This window comes from Nomascus leucogenys, chromosome 3 (genome assembly GCF_006542625.1).
Source record: "Nomascus leucogenys isolate Asia chromosome 3, Asia_NLE_v1, whole genome shotgun sequence".
Classification (NCBI taxonomy): Eukaryota; Metazoa; Chordata; class Mammalia; order Primates; family Hylobatidae; genus Nomascus; species Nomascus leucogenys.
This window is the reverse complement of record NC_044383.1, coordinates 135,354,109-135,374,964: the sequence shown is the minus strand read 5'-3', so window position 1 is coordinate 135,374,964 and position 20,856 is coordinate 135,354,109. Positions and strand designations below refer to the sequence as shown.

At 39.1% G+C, this 20,856-nt stretch overlaps 1 protein-coding gene across 3 annotated transcripts in view; it reads right to left on the bottom strand.

Moving 5' to 3' along the window:
* TAB2 (TGF-beta activated kinase 1 (MAP3K7) binding protein 2) overlaps positions 1-20,108 on the bottom strand; it is a 93,961-nt gene extending 73,853 nt beyond the window's left edge. Inside the window, exon 1 of one of the 3 annotated variants that reach the window (XM_030809814.1) lies at positions 19,733-20,108. The gene's annotated coding sequence lies outside the window, so the exon portion shown is untranslated. Of the gene's footprint in view, positions 1-18,661; positions 19,142-19,732 lie in introns of those variants that run through there. The other 2 variants (XM_030809817.1, XM_030809816.1) reach the window with 2 other exon arrangements.
* Positions 20,109-20,856: the final 748 nt, after the last annotated feature.

The following is a 20,856-nucleotide window of genomic DNA, read 5'->3' as shown; positions in this document are numbered from 1 at the left end:
ATACAAATGACCAGACCCACTGCTTAGCTCCCTGCCAGTCTTCCCACCCTCTGTGTAAGTATAGTATAAGAGATTAAGAAAGTTTCCTATATAACCACTTTAAATATTTCACTCAATTGCAGAGGAATTTAATAAACTGAAACAGATAAATAATAAAAGAGAAAGGATAGTGACTGTGGTATTACAAGTTGAGTTTCTATTATCTTTTTAAACAGTTTATCTACAATTGTGAGCTAAGAAGAGTTTGACCCTTTTTTCTAAACTGGTTGAAACTTTGAAATTTTCTATATTAACATATCTATTCTGTAACTGAAACAAAACAAACAAATGAACAAAATTGGCAAGTCTCCTTTCCTGTTTATCACTTCGGCTAAAACCCCTCAGTGCGGTTTTCAATGCCTTCTCCAGTTTGGTTCCACTAGATCAGGGGTCATGAATCCCTCTGGCAGTCTGCAGAAAGCTACAGAGTCCCCCCCTCAGAATGGTTTTAAATGCATAAAATACAATACGTAGGATTATAAAAAAGGCCAGTTTTACTAAAATATAGTTAATTGTTTTTGAAAATATGGTTTTAAATGCATAAAATAAAATACACATTACCAAGAAAACCAATTATACTGAAACAGTTATCAAGTGTTTTTAAAAACCTTGTGTGATATATTCATACATATGCTTCTTTAGTAATAATATAATAAAATCTAGTGGGAGTCTAATAAAAACCATAATTCTGAAGTAGTAATATGCATAAATTATAGAGATATCGACAACTGTAATCTGAAATATCAGTGCTTTTTCTATTAGTAATAAAAGATACAGGTACTGCTGATACTACTGTAGTCTGCCGCTTAAAATCTTATTAAAAGGAAATGCTAAATTTCAGTTCAAAGTTCATAAAAATATAAAGATGTCACTTTTTTTTAAATCTAAATGCATGTAGCCCTCTAAATTCTATCCCTGGATCCCTTCAGGGTCATGCAGATTAAAACTACTCTATTAAATTCACCTGCTTCTATTTCCCAGCAGTCCCCACACCCTTAGGAATCTGGGCAGGCCTGTCTGAACATGTTCAACCCACACTTTCCTTTCTTTGCTTACTACACTACTGCCCTTGCTTAGAATGTTGTCTTCACCTTGAGGCTTATCAAAATCTTAACTACCTCTTCAAAACCAATTCCAATTTCACCTTCTACTTGAATTCTTTTTATCCTGCTTCAGCCCACATAACCTTTTCCTAGAACTACTAATGTAGCTGTAGGTCAATGCTTTATGATTCAACATTTAATTATTCTCTTACATAGTCTACTTCTGTGTCTCTTCATCTAAGTTATAAGATCCCTGGAGACATGTGCTATGTGCTTACACATAGAACACTGCGTATACATAATATAGGCACATATAAACTACTCAGCAAGTGCCCCCAATAAATCAAGCACAGAAGATCATCTGTTTGGCAACTTCGAGTACCAGAAAATACATCAAGATAAGCCAAAGTTCCACTAAGGAGTTAAAACAGACATAAATTAGGCTTATAGTTCACCTCTATCAGAACCTAGATACTCCTATCTAATTAAGAACCCAGAAGCTTATTTACTAGGCAGCAATGAATTCCAAGTAATAAATTAAGGAAGGAGCACTAAAGTCAGCACAAGACAATGATTCATTCCAAACATATTGGTTAAGCACTACTACATGCCAGGCACTGTTCTAGAGTCTATGATTCAGTTCTCATATAGCAACTTAGTGCCAGGCCTTGGACTAGAACCTGGGGTTCCTGACTCATTCTGAAGCTCTGAAACAAAAAGTTATTTCTATCTTCCAGAAAAGGTTTAGTATGCAAGGTAAAAGTGGGGGAGGGGAGGAGGTCTTACTATTTCAGAAAGCAGCAAAGTATGTGAAACATTATAAAGAAATAGATTTGGAGGTATGAATATCTACATTTATCTACACACGATATATATGATATATTGTAAAATCTCTATAAAATCTCTAAAATAGATTTAGGAGTAAGTTTCAATCATTTTATGTACTTACTACCTAAGACTACTAGATGAATGAGGTGTTACTCTGCTTATTAGTATTTTAATCACAAACACTTCATAAAATTGTATTTTTCTTCAAAGAGCCCTGCCAAGTTGCTTCATTTATTTGATATAAAAATAAAAAACTAGGCCAGGTATAGTGGCTCATACCTGTAATCCCAGCACTTTGGGAGGCCAAAGCAAGAGGATCACTTGAGCCAAGGAGTTCGAGACTAGCCTGTGCAACACAGCAAAACCCTGCCTCTACAAAAAATTAGAAAAAAAAAATTAGCCAGGCATGGTGGCTGGTGCCTATAGTCCCAGCTACTTGGGAGGCTAAGATGGGAGGTAAACTGAGCCCAGGAAGTTAAGGCTGCAGTGAGCTATGACTGTACCACTGCCCTCCAGCCTGGGTGACAGAGTAATACCCTGTCTCAAATATATGTACGTAAACATATATGTTATGTATATACACATATATATTTTATATATATAATACACACATACATATCTATATATAAACTTTTCTACCAATTTCCTGGAGGCGAGGTAGGGTGGGGTGGTAGTAATGATGGTAGTAGATATTATTCTAAATAATCTTAATCTTTTTCCCTGGGGAAACGGACCAAAAGAGGATAATGAGAATGAGGGTTGGAAATGGGGAATTGGTCTCCACAAATTTCAAGCTCTACTGCTGACTATGACTAAAAAAAAATTAATTTTCCTAAAGGGAAGTTCTTAGACTAATAGCAATGGAATTCAGTGAGCGAGTGAGGGAAGGAGGGAGGCGGAAGGGAGGGGTGGGACTGGAACAAGTAAACTAATAGCCTGACAATACCATGCTGGCAACCTAAAGTCACCTTGTCCAAAACTCAACTCACTGCCTCCTACTCACTAATGTATTTCTCTGTTAATTATAAATGACATGCTTCTGAAGCTAGAAACCTCAGAGTTCTCAATTCTTTTCCCCTCCACATATAATCAATGGCAAAGTTTCACTGATTACTCTCACAAAAATTTCTCTGTTCCACCACAATGTCCTTGTTCAAGTATGTGTTATCTGGGCAATCACCTAACACCATGACCTCTTGTTTGACTGCTTGTTCTACTCTTAAGGTTTTCTTTTTTTTTTTTTTAAGAGACAAGGTCTTGCTCTGTTTTCCAGGCTGGAGTGCTGTCGTGTAATCATAGATATGCAGCCTCAAACTCCTGGGCTCAAGTGATCCTCTCAACTCAGCCTCTTGAGTAGGCAGGACTACAGGTGCACTTTACCTGCCCAGCTAGTTTTTTATTTTTATTAGAGATGGGGTCTTGCTATGTTGCCCAGGCTGGTCTCAAACTCCTGGCTTCAGCAATCCTCTTGCCTCGGCCTCTCAAGGCACTGGTATTACAGGCCTCATGCCTGGCTAAGCCTTTCTAAACTGTATTACACAGTGGTAACAAACTTGGCTAGCTTCCTAAAAACTGGCTGAATCATGTCACTTTCCTCCCTAAGAAAGGGAAGAGATTTTGTAGAGATATGCTGTAGTGAGTTTCAGCAGAAGGTGCTGACACTGACGTAGGGAATAATGAAAAAAAGGCAAGGGAGAGGAGACCTGAGGATGAAGAATTTAGAATAAGTCAGAAAAATCAGGCAGAGAAAATGTTGGGAAGAATGGTATCAAGAAAGCCAAGTGAAGAGTTGTAACAAAAATGATTATAAAGTTTAAAGTTTATTATTTTTATAATTTTATAGCAATAAATTTTCTATTAATAGCTTACATTTACTAAGTGCTAGGCACTAGGTCAAATGACTTATAATGCATAAACTCATTTAACGCTCCCAATAACCATGTGAGGCAGGTACCTCTATATGAGACACAGTTAACTACACAGTTCTGTCCTACTAGACAAAGAATTATTTTATACAGCTCCCTTTCCTTATTCCCTGAGATGCTTAATGCAAAGCACTTAAACATTCTTACTATGTTGGTGTCAGTAATACCAGAGAAAGACATTCTTCTTACAAACTTTACTAATTTGCCATGGACTAACACAATATATGTATCTGTACACACATACAGACATACAGACACACACACACACACACACACACACACACACACACACTATGAATCTGGAAATAAAAGAATATATGGTTTTAAAAATACCCAATCTCCTAATATTTAAATCTGCATTGGAATAGTAAGGGCTAAGGGTATTTTTGTCTTGTAAAGCTCAAAAGTGGAAAGGTATATAAAAATACTGAAGAGAAACTTGGCCTATACATCTACCATCTACCTGAAAATGGGCAGAAGGACTGCGTAGAAGATAGACAGATTAACATTCCTTTCTTTTAAAATGTGCACAAGAAATTTCCTAGGAGACATGCTATTATGGACCCAACTCTAAACCTAGCCTACCATTTGCAATGTGTACTCCATTCAACACAAGAAGTCTGGGCCAAAGTTTAGACGAATTTGCAGAAATCCATAGGGAAAAGAGAAAAAAGGAGGCAAAAGGTACGCCTCACTAACCTTGGGTTGGTGACGATGCTACGTATGGGTGCAATCTCTAGGGCTAGAATGCTTGTTTGGAAGCATCAGAAAGACATTCAACCACAACCTGTACTCCAGAATCCCAAAAGCTCATTTACTTTCTAAAACAATCAAGTTTACTAGCTTTAAACTCTAATAGTCTGTGTCCATTCATTCACAAATATTTACTGAGCACTCAAGTGCCAAGGTATCGTACTCATGCTATAAAAACTGACATTTGGTGGGAGAAACTGAAAAGTAAACAGATAATTATAAGACAACATGGTAATCTTGCAATGGGGGTAAATAAAACAAAGTGCTAGAAAGATATAAATTATCAATAAGGAAATATTATTGGAGCTAATAATCAGTTACGACAGAAAAAACTTGTAGCATTTAAAAAATTTTCCAAATTACATGAATTTAAAGTAAACATGATCAGAGTGGGACTGAGAAGATATGTCTTTCTACAAATTCTCTGTGACTAAGAGTGACCTGCTCCCTTTACTGATGTATTTCTGGCTCTAAGCCTCTCCTTGCTAGCTATTTTACATTCCTGTTTTTCATCTTTATTTTTCATTTATCTCTCTGGCTGTTTTTATCTGTAAGATAAATGTTGCCACAGAAAGTCATTCGGGCACTTAATATCTGTGTCAAACCCTTTCCACAACATGTAGTTACTTCATTTTATAAAGATTTAGGGCAAAGCTCTAAAAATTAGTAAGACACTATTAGATGACCACTGTTAACAGCCATTTACCTATCAAATAAGTATGATTAAGTACATATTAAATATCCATCCCCAAATCACCTCCCAATCACAAAATTTCTGTTGCATTTCATGTCACATACACAGCAGAACTAATCCAAATTTTCACAAAGCTCTTTCACATGTTAGAAGAGTCTGGCTTTTTGCTAATAAATCTGAAATTACAGTAACTAGAAAGCAGTCACAGGTATAGTTTTAAACAAATGCCACTATAACTTCTTTCACATCAACTCCACTGATACTCCCAAATTCATATTTCTATTCTGAATCTCTTGCCTGAATTCCATTATATTGAATGAATTGCCTAGCTGATATCACTGGTTATATGTCTAAAAGGCATTTCAAAGTTAACACGTCCAAAAAAAAGGCTCCTGATTGCTCAGTCTAAACTTGCTACTTTACCACAGTCCCAAACTGAGTCAATAGCAACTCCATACTTCCAACGGCTTGTGCCAAAAATCCCTTGTCATCCTTGAATTCTCTTTTATGCCTCAGATCCAATTCATCAGCAATTCCTTCCCACACAGAGTTTGAAACATATCCAAAATCTGATCTGTTCTCACCCTTTCCTATTACTGTCCTGGTGCCAGCCACCATCATCTCTTTAAGTATGACAATAATTTCTAATGTATTTTCCGTTTAAATCTTTGCTCTATCTCCAAAGTCTACTCCACACACAGCAGAGTGAATATTTAAAAAGGTAAGTTAATACTAGCTACCACCTTAAAGAAAAGCCATATGACCATATCAATTGATGTAGAAAAAAGCATTTGACAAAACTGAAGACCTACTCATGATAAAAACACTTAACAAACTACAAATAAAAAGGGAACTTTCTCAACTTGATAAACAGCATCTACAAAAAACCTACAGCTAACATATACTTAATGGTGAAAGACTGAATGCTTTTCCACTAAGATCAGAAACAAGCTTGTCAGCAACCACCACTATTATGAAACAGCATTGCAAGTAGCAGAGCAAGAAAAGGAAATAAAAAGCATACAGACTGGGAAGAAAAAAATGTAAATAACTGTCTCTATGCGCAGGCACATCAGAAAACCCAATGAATTTACAAAATAAACCTCCTAAAACTGATAATTTAGCAAAGTCTCAAAATATAAGATTCACTCACAGAAATCAACCAACCATACTGCCACATATTAGACATGAATAATTGGAAATCAGAATTAAAAACACAGTATCACTTACAATTGTTCTAAAAAATATATATCTAGGTATAAATCTAACAAAACATGCATGGGATTTTTATGCTAGAAACTAAAAAATGCTGACAAAAGAAATAAAAGAATTAAATAAGAGACATACCATGTTCATGGATTGAAGACTCAACAAAATAAAAATGTCAATTTCCCTGAAACTGACATTTTTGTAGATTCTAAATTTTACATGGAAAGGAACTAGAATAGCTAAAGCAATTCTGAAAAAGGAGAATGAAGTTGGAGGAATTTCACTATCTAATTTTAAGACTTACTATATAGCAATAGCAATCAAACAGTGTGGTAGTGGTGAAGGGACAGGCACAAAGATCAATGGAACAGAACAGAGAATCCATAAATAGATCCTCACAATTACGGCTATCTGATTTTTGACAAAGGTACAAAAGCAATTCAATAAAGGAAGGACAGTCTTTTTTCTTTGGGACCTAAGGTTAGCCAGTGTTCTCAGACTTGACAAGAAAGGCACAATCCATAAAAGAAAAAATGCATAAAATGAACTTCATTAAAGCTAATTTTTTGCTCTGCAAAAGACCCTGTTAAGAGAATACAGACATGCCACATACTAGGAGAAAGTATTTGTAAATCACGTATTCAACAAAGGACTTGGATACAGAATTTGTAAAGAACTCTCTAAACTCAACAAGAAAACAAAACAATTCAATTAGAATATGAGCAAAAGACTTGAACACATTTCACCACAGAGGATATGTAGACAGCAAAGAAGCACATGAAAATATGTTCAACATCATTAGCCATTAGGGATATGCAAATTAATGGTCACTACATGCTATTAGACTGGGTGAAATAAGAAATACAATACTAATGCGGGGGAGGATGCAGAGAAACTGTAGGTTTCTCACATATTGCTGGTGGGAATGTAAAATGGTACAGCTACTCTGGAAAAGTCTGGCAGTTCTTATTTAAACATACATTTATCACACAACCCAACAACTGCACTTTTGGGAATTTATCCTACAGAGATGAAAACGTATTTTCACATAAAATCCTGTAAAACCTGTTCACAGCAGTTTTATTTTTACAACCCAAAGTTGGAAATTCCAAAGTCAAACTGTGGTATATCCATACAATGGTAAACTCTTTAGCATTAAAAAGGAATAAACTATTGATAAATGCAACAATTTGGAAGGATCTCCAGGGGATTATACTGGGTGAAAAAAAAAAAGCCCATCTCCAAAGGTAACATCATGTCTGATTTCATTTATGTAACATTCTTGAAGTGACAATTATAGTGATAGAGAACAGAAGCAGATAAGTGGTTGCCAGGAAGGAAAGGTGAAACTTAGGGGTAAAACAAGGGAGTCTCTTTACGATGATGAAACAGTTTTATAACCTAATTGTGAAAGTCACATGAATTTATACATATACATAATAATGTTACAGAACCATACACATACAAATGCCAATAAATAAATAATGTTCTAAGAAGTGAGGGGTGAAAATACAAATTAGATTTTATCTTAAAGCCCTTTGGTGACTTCCTACCCCATCCTGAGTAAAATCTAAAGTCCTTATCACAGTCTAAACACCCTACATGAACAGCATACAGTTGGATATCATCTATCCTACTTCCACCCCCCAACCCCCCTCAGCTCCAATTATATTGGTCTTCCTGCTCTTAGAAGATGGCAAGCACATCCCACTTAAAGGCCACTGCATTTGCTACTGCCTCTATTTTCATTCATGTACCTGCTCAAATGTTATCTAATCAGACAAGCCTTCTCCATCTCCTCCATATAAAGTGAAGTCTTCCTCTTTCTCCCTCCATAGAATCTTAAAATCAACAAACAGAACTCAAATGTCTTCCTCATCTGTTGCAACCCTGGTCTGTTCTGTATTGGTGAACATCACCATCACAACTATGCACCCAGGGCATGTGTGATCTTCACTGCTTTACGTCACATTCAATATTTCCTTCTCAAACACATTACCTATTCTTAATTACCCCATCATCAGTGCCTTAATTTGGGTCCTAATCAACTCTCAAATAGATACTTATATGCCTGCCTCTTCCTCCCAAGCCTGGCTCTTTTCAAAAGTATTTTGTGCACTACAGCCAGAGAATCTTTCTAGAATGTTAATTTAAGAACTTGTCTTCCATTATTTGAAGGATGAAGTTAAATCTCCTTTATGGAGTATACAGGTATCTTGATGCTCTTTTTTCTAATTTTCCACCTCACTTCCAGCTAACCCACCACTGGTACCCAACGCACTGCAGAACTACTCACAGTTACTGTGTACATGGGGACTTTCCTACCTCCATCTTCCATGCATGGTGTTTCTGTCTAAAAAGACCTATCTGCAGCCTGTAACTCTCTTCCTTGCCTTGTCACCTTTCCTAGATTTCCCTGTCATAACCTTTCATCCCTTACTGAATAGGAGATACTGCCTAATCCTTATCCATAGGAGACACTACCTCCTATAGATTCCTAAAGTATTTTATGTTTAACCCCGTCACAGCATTTGTCACGGTATATCACATGTGTTTGTATATATGTCTCTTAAGGACAAGAACTGTATCTTACATATCTGTCCATCCCTTTGACCTAGCAAAGTACAGGCACACAGCAGGAACTCAAAACTATTGGATAAGTAAGGTAGTTTGAATAATAAAGAATGTAGAGGCTGGGTGCGGTGGCTCATGCCTGTAATCCCAGCACTTTGGTAGGCCGAGGTGGGCCGATCACGAGGTCAGGAGATCGAGACCATCTTGGCTAATACGGTGAAACCCCATCTCTACTAAACATACAAAAAATTAGCCAGGCGTGGTGGCACGCGCCCACAGTCCCAGCTACTTGGGAGGCTGAGGCAGGAGAATTGCTTGAACCTGGGAGGTGGAGGTTGCAGTGAGCTGAGATTGCACCACTGTACTCCACCCTGGAGGACAGGGCAGACTCCATCTCAAACAAAACAAACAGAATGTAGGGATGAGACACAATAGAAGAATGAGTAAGGCAAGATTTCTTGGGTTAGCCAGCTATTCTGCACAAGCATGTCATACAGGACATATGAAATACGCTCTATGGAGTTTCTGTTCTTTCGATTATGTGATATTCTATAAAAGTTGATATACTGATAGATAGCTTGGTTTGGTTAAGATCACCACTTCAATCTTCTACCTAATTACTTCAACTAGGTAATGAACTAACTTCAATTAGGTAATGAACTAATTACCTTCAACAAGAGCACTTCTTGTTCCACTTGCAAAATTACAGCAATGGCTCTGTCATCCTTTAAATGTATGGCATTGTCCATGAGGGGAAAAATCTCATGAAGAGAACGAGTATGTCTCATGCAGGCCAAACAATTACCTTAGCTAGACAAATCTCAAAGGGCATTCAACATGTGTCAATGCACTTTTATATGCAAAAAAGCAGAATCGCCATATGCGGAAGTGGGAATTTTCTTCTGAAATCCCCATTTCCATGTGCTTATTTTTCCATTTCCTATAAAATCATCCTAAGAGTGGCAAACAGTATTTTAGCCAAGTACAATTCAGGTACATGCTAATCATGGGGTAAACAGTAGTCACTCTCAATGCAAATTATAAAATATCTGTATTTCTAGCAACTTTTATTTGACACGGATCCCTTGGATGCTTCCTTGAGCACATTTTCTCACAATTCTAGTAACTACTTAACTGTGACACCTACATACATCTGCAACATACAGCTGCTTAACTTCTGAAGAGCAGACGCTCATGTTTATCAGGTCACTAATTGCCTTTTAAAAATTAACCAAGTTGCCAGGCTCGGTGGCATGCCATACATAGTCCTAGCTACTTGGGAAGCTGAAGCAAGAGGATGGCTTGGGCCTAGGAATCGAGACCGGCCTAGGCAACATAATGAAACCCCCATTTCTAAATAAACAAATAATAAATCAATAAAATTAACCAAGCAACTATGCCATAATTTGTGCTCAACAATTAAATGGAACATTTGATCTGCCTTAAATTTTTAAAAAACAACCATATTGCCTATATATTATAATGATGACAACCCTAATAGAAACCTACAATCAGGAAATGCTAGTATAAAAGAAAAGCGTAAAAGACAAAATAGTCCATAGGAGAACAAGAATGTGGAAGCAAATATCTATACAATAGGCTTTATACCACAGATCTGAATATTAATATTTAAAGGGCAGTTTCTCCCACTTAAATTTTTATGCAATTATTAGCTTTGCTGAACACAAGATAAACTCTTGCAAACTACAAAAAAGCAAAATTAATTTGCTGACCTAATTATTACTGATATTAAGTGACCTATCCAAAAGGATTTGAAAATGTTAGGTTTTCTAAATAATGGCATTTGATCAAAACAAAAATCAAATTTCTGTGCATAATACTTCACTCTACATGTTGACTTTTCCAACAGCAAAAGCTAAAAACCGCTTTAAAAAACAAGGCTGAGGATAGGCGGATCACCTGAGGTCAGGAGTTCGAGACCAGCCTGGCCAACATGGTGAAACTCCATCTTTACTAAAAATCCAAAAATTAGCCAGGCAGGGTGGTGGGTGCCTGTAATCCCAGCTATTCAGGAGGCTGAGGCAGGAGAATTGCTTGAACCCAGGAGGCGGAGGTTGCAGTGAGCTGAGATTGCGCCATTGCACTCTAGCCTGGACAACAGAGCAAGACCCCGTCTCAAAAAAACAACAACAACAACAAAAACACAGGGCTGAAAAGGCCAACATGTACCTTGTAATTCCTTCTGCCATGATAACATGTCATTTATCCAATGATTAATGTTTCAATCTCCTATTTGTGCTTCTGGTTTTATTTTACAGATTGCACAAAAACTGCACACGTGTAAGATTAAAGCATATTTATTACCTCTAGGCTAAGAGATTTCATGTATATACACTACAGAATGTTCTAAGCCTATGAACTTAATAAAATGCAATGAGTTTTTTAAACTGTCTGTTTTTTTTTTTTTGAGATGGGGTCTTGCTTTGTCACCCAGGCTAAAAATTTTTGTCTTAATCTACCGAGTAAACCAGTGTAACTATTGTAGAACATTTTGCTGTAATAATTAGTATTGAATGCTATTTGTATAACTAATATTTTAACATAATAATACCATTTGTTTACTCTTCCTGGTACTATAGCAATACAGATAACTTATTAACGAAATACAAAACCATTGCTATAGCTTCTGTGAAAACAGGCTGGGTGTGGTAGCTCACACCTATAATCCCAACACTTAGGTGGGAGGCCAAGGCAAGATGATTGCTTGAACCTAGGAGCTCAATACCAGCCTAAGCAAAATAGGAAGAACCCTTCTCTACGAAAAATAAAAAGTAAGCTGAGCGTTGTGGTGCGCATCTGTAATCCCAGCAACTTGGAAGGCTGAGGTGGGAGGATCGCTTGAGCCTGGGAGGTCAAGGCTTCAGTGAGCTGTGGTTGTGCCACTGCATTCCAGCCTGTTCAACACAGCGAGACACTGTCTTAAAACATAAACATAATAGAAAAGTACAAAGATCATTTTACACAGATAAAGTGGCACAAGTTTTGTAGTAGTATATTAAACCTCATATTTAAGGTGTTTTCAAAATCTTATCCATGCCAATTTTCTAATGCTTTTCCTACAAAAGAACTATTATTATAGATTTGTGGACTAATTTCAAATTGAAAATGCAGCTTTTCCCACAGGAACAGGCAAGAAAAATACAAAGAATTAATAATCCGTATGTTTATTTTGTAGTTAAAAAAATAATGATGATGTTTTGTTTGTTTCATCTTGGTCTAAGGAGTTACAGTAAATTAAAAAGTATAGAAATTCTTTTTCATTCTATTTGTTGAGGAAAAATGAAGTGGACAGATACCTTGAAGAAAAAACCTAACAAAGCAAAATTCCAAATGTAAAATTACTTCCCATTATTTAAGCTACATATCCTAATGTAACTAGAACAAGAATTCACCTGTTCTATGTAAGGTAGGTATTACTATATCCATTTTTCTGAAGAAAACTCCTTGGCTCAGAGAGTGTGAATGATGTCTAAAACCACATAGCTATAGTCAGCAACAGAACTCAGATTTGAACTTGGGCTCATCTGATTTTAAAGCTCAGAACTTTTCTTATTATACTTCATTGACTCCCAACATGGTAAAATTAAGATATTTAGTTAAAGAGGTGGGGGCTGAGAAGCTGAAAAATTAACAAAGAGATCAACTCAAAATCAAAAGCAGTATTTTCCTGCCTGGGCAACAAAGGGAGATCCTGTCTCTACAAAAAATTTTTTAGAAATCAGCTGGATGTAGTTGCGCACACTTGTAGTCCCAGCTACTCAGGAGGCTGAGGTGGGAGGAAGGCTTGTGCCCAGGAGTTTGAGGTTGCAGTGAGCTATGATTGTGTCACTGCACTCCAAAAAAAAAAAAAAAAAAAAGTAATATTTTCCACAGTTTAAAACCAGGTAAAGTCTCTTCTACCCCTATGGCCCCAGTTCATATCAGAATTACTGCTTTTGTTGATTTCTCTGACTAAACAAAAGTTGCCTAGCCTGAGGACAATGTTCTGCAAGGTCAAGTTGCTGAGTTCAAGTTTTCATCTGCATTAGCAAGTATTTTCTCTCATTGATGAGGAATGGAAAGTCACTGCCCTGAACTGCCACTGGCTCTATACTGATGAGCCAAGCAATATCTCTGGCCTGCTTCACTGGCAAACTGACAGGAAGCAAACTTGTGATGTGGTCAATTTTGCTAACATTAAAAAAGTAAACATTAAGATATTAAAGGTCAAAAATAGTTTTCCTTAATATCAATGTGAGAGTAAAACTTTAAGCTAAAATTCAAAATAATATTAATAATATTATTTAATGATTCAGATGATGGTTAATAAACTGGGGAATAAAAATTTATAGATCAAAAATTACTCTTTCCCATACACTTTAATGGATTATTTTAGACAAGTCTATTATTAACAATCGGCATTCACATATTTCTACCAAAATCTCTGCTAAAATCCCCATTCCTATACTCTTGCTGCTTCTCTCTCTCTCTCTCTGCAGGACCTTTCCAACCTCTACTTTATTATCTGGCTTCTGTGACTTGTACTAGGAGCACTGGTACTAGGCCGGTTTTTGTTTTTCTTCTTAAGTGAAACAAGAATTCCATTTTCTTTTAACAAGGCAATTAAAATACTACAAATTCTTATACTGCTCTTGTCTCTTGTACTTGTTTGTAGGTAAATCAGACTTCCTTTCTGAAGCTACTCAAACTGACACCTTGCAGGAATTATTTCTGTCCTGTAGTAGACAGTTATTGTTCAAAACAAGCAAAGAAACAAAAAAATTACAAGAGTATAAAATATTCAGTTGTATGTATTTCTATCTCATTTCTAAAGTAGTACTGTGGCACACCAAATACTAAAATGAAATACTTTTCCTCCTATTTGTTCATATTTGAATATAAAGCACACAATACATGCTTTGTGGAGAACTTTTTAAAAATCCAAGAAATATTTTGGGTAAATGACTGAAAGCCTCATAACCTGACAGAAGTCTTAAGCTTGGAGAAAGCTAAAATTATTATTCTTTAGGTAGAGGATAACTTACAACAGAACAGGAAAGAGTTGACTGGTACTAAGATTTAAGCATTTGAAGAATAGTTACTGTGAAGATGGGAGGTGGGATGCTGGTGGGATGTTTTCACTTTTCAGTGAAAACACCAGTATTTCCTGTATCACAGAAATGTAAGTAAATGACCAAGCTATTTAATCCATAAAACCAGGACAAACCTACACTTTCATTGAAATTATCTTAAAAAGATAAGGTAAACTTGTTCTTTAACAGTTAAGAGCAAATAATTATTCATAAATTTTCTTCTACTTTTAAAAACTGCTATATTACTTTTTCACTTTGATGCCAACATCATAGAAATAGGTTAATGAAGACTAATCTAGCTAAAAATAATTGATTTCTTCCTCTCAATTTCTAGAATATTTTTTGAACTTTTGGCTAGATTCAAAAAATAGCATTTAAAAGACTTTGCATAATGATATCTTATTCAGTGCTTAAAATCAAAAGTAGAGATTCCAGTGCAGTCACCTTTCAGACTCAGGAGTTTACTACAAAAAGAGCTGTAATTTACAGAAAAATATCATTAAGAACTATTCGACATTTAACACACAGTATTTCTTGAGCTCTTAACTACAGGCCAACCACTGAAAATAATGTGAAGTAAAGACTGAAAGGAAGACATGTTCTGCCCTTGAGGTGCTGTTTCGTGATCTCCCAGTCTAAAAATGAAAATAAGTATTGCAACTTGCATGGTTATTCCACTTTTCCCTTAAAAATCCCATTCACAATTTGAGTTATTTTATCTTTGCAAAAACTTCTCTTAATAATTTGTATGACAGATTCTTTGAATTAACAAGCAAAATAATGACAAAAAGCAAACATTTACTCTATACTCACTACGTGCCAGGCACTGTACTAAATATTTTAAAAGTATTTACATGAATTGGAATTTTATACACAATTTGTTGTTTCCTTGTTAAAATGCTGAGATCCAGCTCATCAACCTATTCAACAAGATATGACACAACGTTCCTTCACCAGAAAAACAAAGATATCGTATCCACTTTACACAGAAGAAAACAAGCTCAGAGAAGCTAACGAATTGTAACTGGTCCCAAATCTAGTGGCAAAGCTACTAAGTGGTGAAACCAGGATTCAAAACTCCAATTTTCTATCCAGCCATAAAACAGCTTTCTGAAATACTAACAATAGGAAATCGCTGTTGAAACTCTGTAACTTTGAAGTACAAATACAATTGTCTTCTGAAATTTGAAGTGTATTCTTAAAGGAAAAATTTTATGGATGGGATAGGTTTTGCTTTTTGAAATCAAGGATAATACCCATTACACAGTTTTTAAAAAGATCAATAAGCAATGTTCATTCCCTAACTCCCTTTTCTGTTTTATTTTTCCGCACAGTACTGTTTTGTCCCAGGCATATTACACTGTACTCATTTATTAAGTCTTTTACCACTAAATGTAAACTATATGAAAACAGCTATTTTTGTCTGTTCTTCAATACGGCACCTCCAGCATCTGGAAGAGTCCCTAGCATATAATAAGTGCTCAATAAATATTTCTGAAATGAAGAAAAGCTTGGCACACAGTAGGCATTCAATAAATATTAGTTCCTTTCTCTTTATTATGCAGGATATCACTCCCTGGGTACCATATTCTGAACTGGAATACAAGATTAGAAATGAAATAAAATTTCTTATTAAAGTTTTACATTACACATGAGTAAGGCAAATCAAAAAGTCACATTCAGCAAAACCTCACTTATGAAGCATAAAGGTAAGGGGGTGTATGTAAATTAAATTTTGAATAAATGCACTTTTAAGTGCCAAAACTTTAATCAATTTTCATAGACATCTTTTATTCATATAAACATACACAATTTTACTTTGTGATAATTCTGACTTGGATGTCCTGAAACATCACTTGTCAGCTGACACTTCTCACTGTGCTCACTCCTTTTCTAAGGAATAGGAAATAAAGTAAACATATTCTGTAAAATGAGTCAATAAAAATCCAAGTGAAAATCCAAGTGAAACGCATAACCTCAATGTAGGAGCTGTGCGATCATTATTCTGGCATCTTTTTCTTTTCCTAGGAGGCTGAATGAATGTAGGTTAAGTACCACTTACTAGTAAACAGGCTGTTTTGAGAGATGGGATACTTAGAAAAAGATAGCACCCTCTTAGCAATCTCTAATTCCTTAGTTTTATCAAGATCAGTCAAGTTTAGTGATTAACTAAAGAAAATATAAAAAGTGTAACTCCTAAGAGTACTTACTCAGGTTTTTTAGCTTTCTGAGTAAGGAGCGTCCTTGATTTTTTAGGACCAGAATCATATGAAACAAAATGTTAAAATACTGTTAAGTATTCTGGAAATATGAGCCAGAGGCAAAAACATATGAACATGCATACATTTAAATTCTATATGATTTCAATGTCTCCAAATTCTTATCATTTTAATACAGAGGGTTTTAAATAAGATGACATATATAGAGTGTCAGAACCTATGAAAAGGTTCAGAGACAATCTCCTTCGTAGAGTTCAGCATGATCGTTTTCCTGTGCTTGGCAGCCACCACTACCCACATGTCCACATTCCTAGCTGCCTAAAACTTTTCATCTAATTCTCTGCTAGCATCTTATCCTCTGTCTCTCCTCCTCATTACTGTTTTGCCCAATCTTCACATGTGCCTCTGTTATTACCTCATAATCCTTCTATTCTAGAGAGACCCAATATTAGATCAAATAAAGATGACATAAGTGAAACAAAGGAAAAGTGCTACTAGTGTTCTCTGGGTCATGGGAACCTGGCCAGAGAGAGATATAATGGAATTATAATTTCGATTTTTCAATTACAGTTTAATTTATGAACTTTATATATTGTAAAGATTATCAGGAACTTTTCCCCAAAATATCTACAACAAGGCAAAAATTCTGAAGTATGATGATAAAAAATAAACTTTTAGTCTTGATCTGTTTATATAACTCAAAAAAATGCTGTTTTAGAAAATACACATTCCTCAAGGACTTTTTTTGCAAGTAACTCATAGAGTAAAACAGCCTACATTATACTTATCTTTCAAAATGCAGTAAGTTCACAGATACACATATGTACATTTCACTCTAAACAGTATTTTGTGAAAAGAAATTTTCCTTACTGGGAAAACTACGGATGTAGAATAAACTTCTATTTCTGCCAAGACACAAATGTAATAAGACATTTACCCAAGTGTAAGCTGTTAATACTGAAGAAGCAATTCTCAATACTGACCTAAGTGGGGATCTGCCTACATAACTGCGGAGTTTAAAAACCTCATTTCATTAGGCATTTGGGAGGCCGAGGCGGGTGGATCACCTGAGGTCAGGAGTTCGAGACCAGCCAGGCCGTCATGGTGAAACCCCATCTCTACTAAAAGTACAAAAATTAGCCGGGTGTGGTGGCGGGCGCCTGTAATCCCAGCTACTGGGGAGGCTGAGGCGGGAGAATCGCTTGAACCCGGGAGGTGGAGGTTGCAATGAGTCAAGATCATACTACTGCACTCTAGCCTGGGTGACAGAACGAGACTGTCTCAAAACAAAAAACAAAGAAAACAAAAACAAAATTTAAAAAAAAATTGTTTCCCAGTCTTAGCAATACCCTTAGCTGAAGGCAAGCGCTTTTTTCCACTAGAGGACCAAGCGTAGGTGTGATTTCAATCAAACGGGATTAAGTTAAAATTTATTTTTCAGAAAACATGTATTTGATGAGGTTCTGATCATTTTATCAACTTCTTAATGAGTCACTAAAGCACATGTTCTACTATGAAATAGTTAACTAAAGGGGGTTCAATAGTAGCATTTCATCAGTGTCCTTAAGAGAATACTTTTAAACTCAGGAAAAGTTATTCGATGCACACAAGAGAAGAAATAATGGAGTATATTCAGGGGATAACTTATTCATCTATAATTGACGTATTCAACTTTCAGTTTGATTCTTGAAAGATTTAAAACTTAAGCACCCTCTATTAGAAACTGATTAGACTTATGGGGGAAAAACCCAAACAGAAGTTCTGAATCACTGGAATTTTTGTTCTATTTCCTGTTAACACATTGATAGTACATCATATTCGTTCCATACATGTTTTTTAAAAGCAGCAGAATCCTTAAACTAACTGTACCCTAATTTAGCCTATAGCTCATGTATCTAACAATTCTTCCCATTGTTTCTAATTAAAATGCTCAGCCAAAGCCTACAACAAAAGAAAAGCAAGTCTTCCTTTATTACAAACTGCCATGGTTTCAAAATTTAAAGTGTCAAACCGTCAAAGTTTAAAATCGTGATTTCATTGTTACAAAGAATGTAAAGATATTTTTTAAAAGGTGTCAATACTCTGCTACTGTATGAAGAGTGTGGTAAGCAGAAGTGAAAAAACTGAAAGCAAATATTCTACTCCATGCCCACCAAAATTCCCGGCCAAATCTGGAATTGCATAATGATCATATAATCTTTAGAGTATGCTAAAGCGGAAACGAAATTCCTTTTCTAAAATGTGAATCAATCTGACCCCAAAATTAGACACTTTACAAACTTACCTAAAACAGACAAAATGGATGCAAAATTATATTGCCGTACAGTTGCTCTGAATACGATCTTAGCGTTCAAGAACTTTCCAATGAATAAGGGCACTCAACAGCCTGCACTGGGGGCCTGAATTTCGTGAACTACGGAGAAACCTCTGTGAAGCCGCAAATTCCCTCCACTCTCCTGGAAACCCCTCTTATCAGAAACATTTGAAGAATTTATCCACAACAATTAAGCTGACTTGAAGAATGGAAACCTAACATCTCAAATATACTATATATGGAATGAAACATGGCCAAACACATAAATACAAACTCACACAGTCTCTGACACTTTGGTGTACAACTCTGCCTGAACATCTCACAGCATCAGCAACAGATCCACCTGTCACCTGTTCAGCACCGCCAAGAGACCCTTGCAGCCTCCCTGACTCAACCACAATCGCAGGGTTTGAGGTTGATCGGACCGAAAACTAGAAACATCCAGTGAGATCTAAGGGGCCACATATTCATAGCAGGGCTTGCCCCCCACTTCAAAGACGGCTGCAGAAAACCAAGATCGGCAAGGGAATGATGTTCTCCCCCACGCCCGACCCCCACATAACTGCCCCGTGTCTCTCCCCAAAACCCCCGCCCTTAAGTCATCTTTAACTAGACCTCGGCTCCCCAAAAGGAGATTTTTCCTCCCCCGCCCCCACCTCACACATGTCTGGGGGCAGGTCGGGGGCGCCGACGCAGGGAGGGGCCCTCCCGAGCCCCTTGCGCCCTCCCCCACCCGGGGCTCTCCCAGGCGCTTGATTCCAATGAAGCTCCCCCTCCCCCCCGCACGGACGCCCCGGAGCCCAGGCCCGGCCCGATGCTCCCCACCCCCCACCAGACCGGGGGACTCGGGGGGCCTCCCTCTCCGCCTCGCCACTGGGGGAAGGAAAGAGGCGGAGGGAGGAAGAGTGCAAGTTAGAAGCGGACGCCCCGCACGGGCCTCGCGAGGCGGCAGAGCCCCTTCCAGACGGAGGGGGGTGCGGGGCGATGAGGGGAGAGCCCGGTTGGGGATCCCGCCGAGGCCCGGCAGCGCTGTCCGCTTACCCTTTGCCGCCGCCGCTTCCCCCTCCTCCTCCTCGGCCGCCGCCGCCGCCTCTCCCACTAGGGCAGCCGTCTCCACCGTCGCCGCCGCCGCCTCCGCCACCACGGCCGCCGCCAGCGCCGCCGCCGCCTCCGGTTCCACCCGGCAGGGGGGACACCTCAGCCCTCCCTCCCTCCCCGCTCAGCCCCCTCCGCTCGCCCGCCGCCGCCAACTCCCTCCGGCCGCCGCCGCCGCCACCGCTCCTGGCTGAGGGGGAGGGGAGGGGGTCGGGCTGGGTCGCCCCGCCGGCGGCTGCAGCAGATCAAAAACGACGGCTGGGCGGCGTCGCCGCTCCCCGATCCTCGGCTCCGGCTCGCTCGGCCTCCCCACCTCCCTCTGCCCCCACCCCCCTCGCGCTCGCCTGCCCTCCCCCCACCCCCCCAGCTCTCGCTCGCTCTCGCCGCGGCTCCGCCAGCCCAGTCCAAATCAAAATACTGTCACACAATATGGCGGCGCGGCGGCCGGCAAACACCGCGAGATCTGCAGCCGCGGCTGAGGCGGCGGCTGTGACGAGGCCTCCCCTAGCCGAACGGCGGGGGAGCAGCCGGCGGCGGCGGTGGCGGCCCGGGGATGCTCTTCCTCCGCCCTGTACCCCTCCCCCGACACTCGCAGTCTCTACGCCCGTCTGGCAAGGGCTGGAGGGAGGACGCGGGCCGCCGCTGGGGCCGTGCGAGGGGGGCGCCGGTGCGGGCAGCCCGGGGAGGGCTGGGAACCCCTTTCTCGGCCTGGGCCCCCCATCCTTGGGGGTAGGGTGCGGGTTCCACCTCCCACCACGGGGGCCGCTAGCAGTTTGGGCTGAGGGAAGAAAGGAACTGAGCTCGCGTCCCAGCTGCACCTCGCGGAGGGGCTGGCCGGGTCCGGAAGCGGGTGGCGGGACTTGCGGGGCTGCCGGCGGCGCCGCGCGGGTGGGGTCCGGGGGCCCGGCTGGACCCCGGGGCGCTGCGGCGGCCGAGAGGAGCAGGTGGGCCCGCGGCGGAGGCGGAGGCGGGCGCCGGGTCGCTGCGGGCCGGGACACACCCCCTTGGAGCCCGACAGCACCGAGGCCGCTGGCTAACGGGAGGGACCCGTGCGGAATCGACCCTGGAGT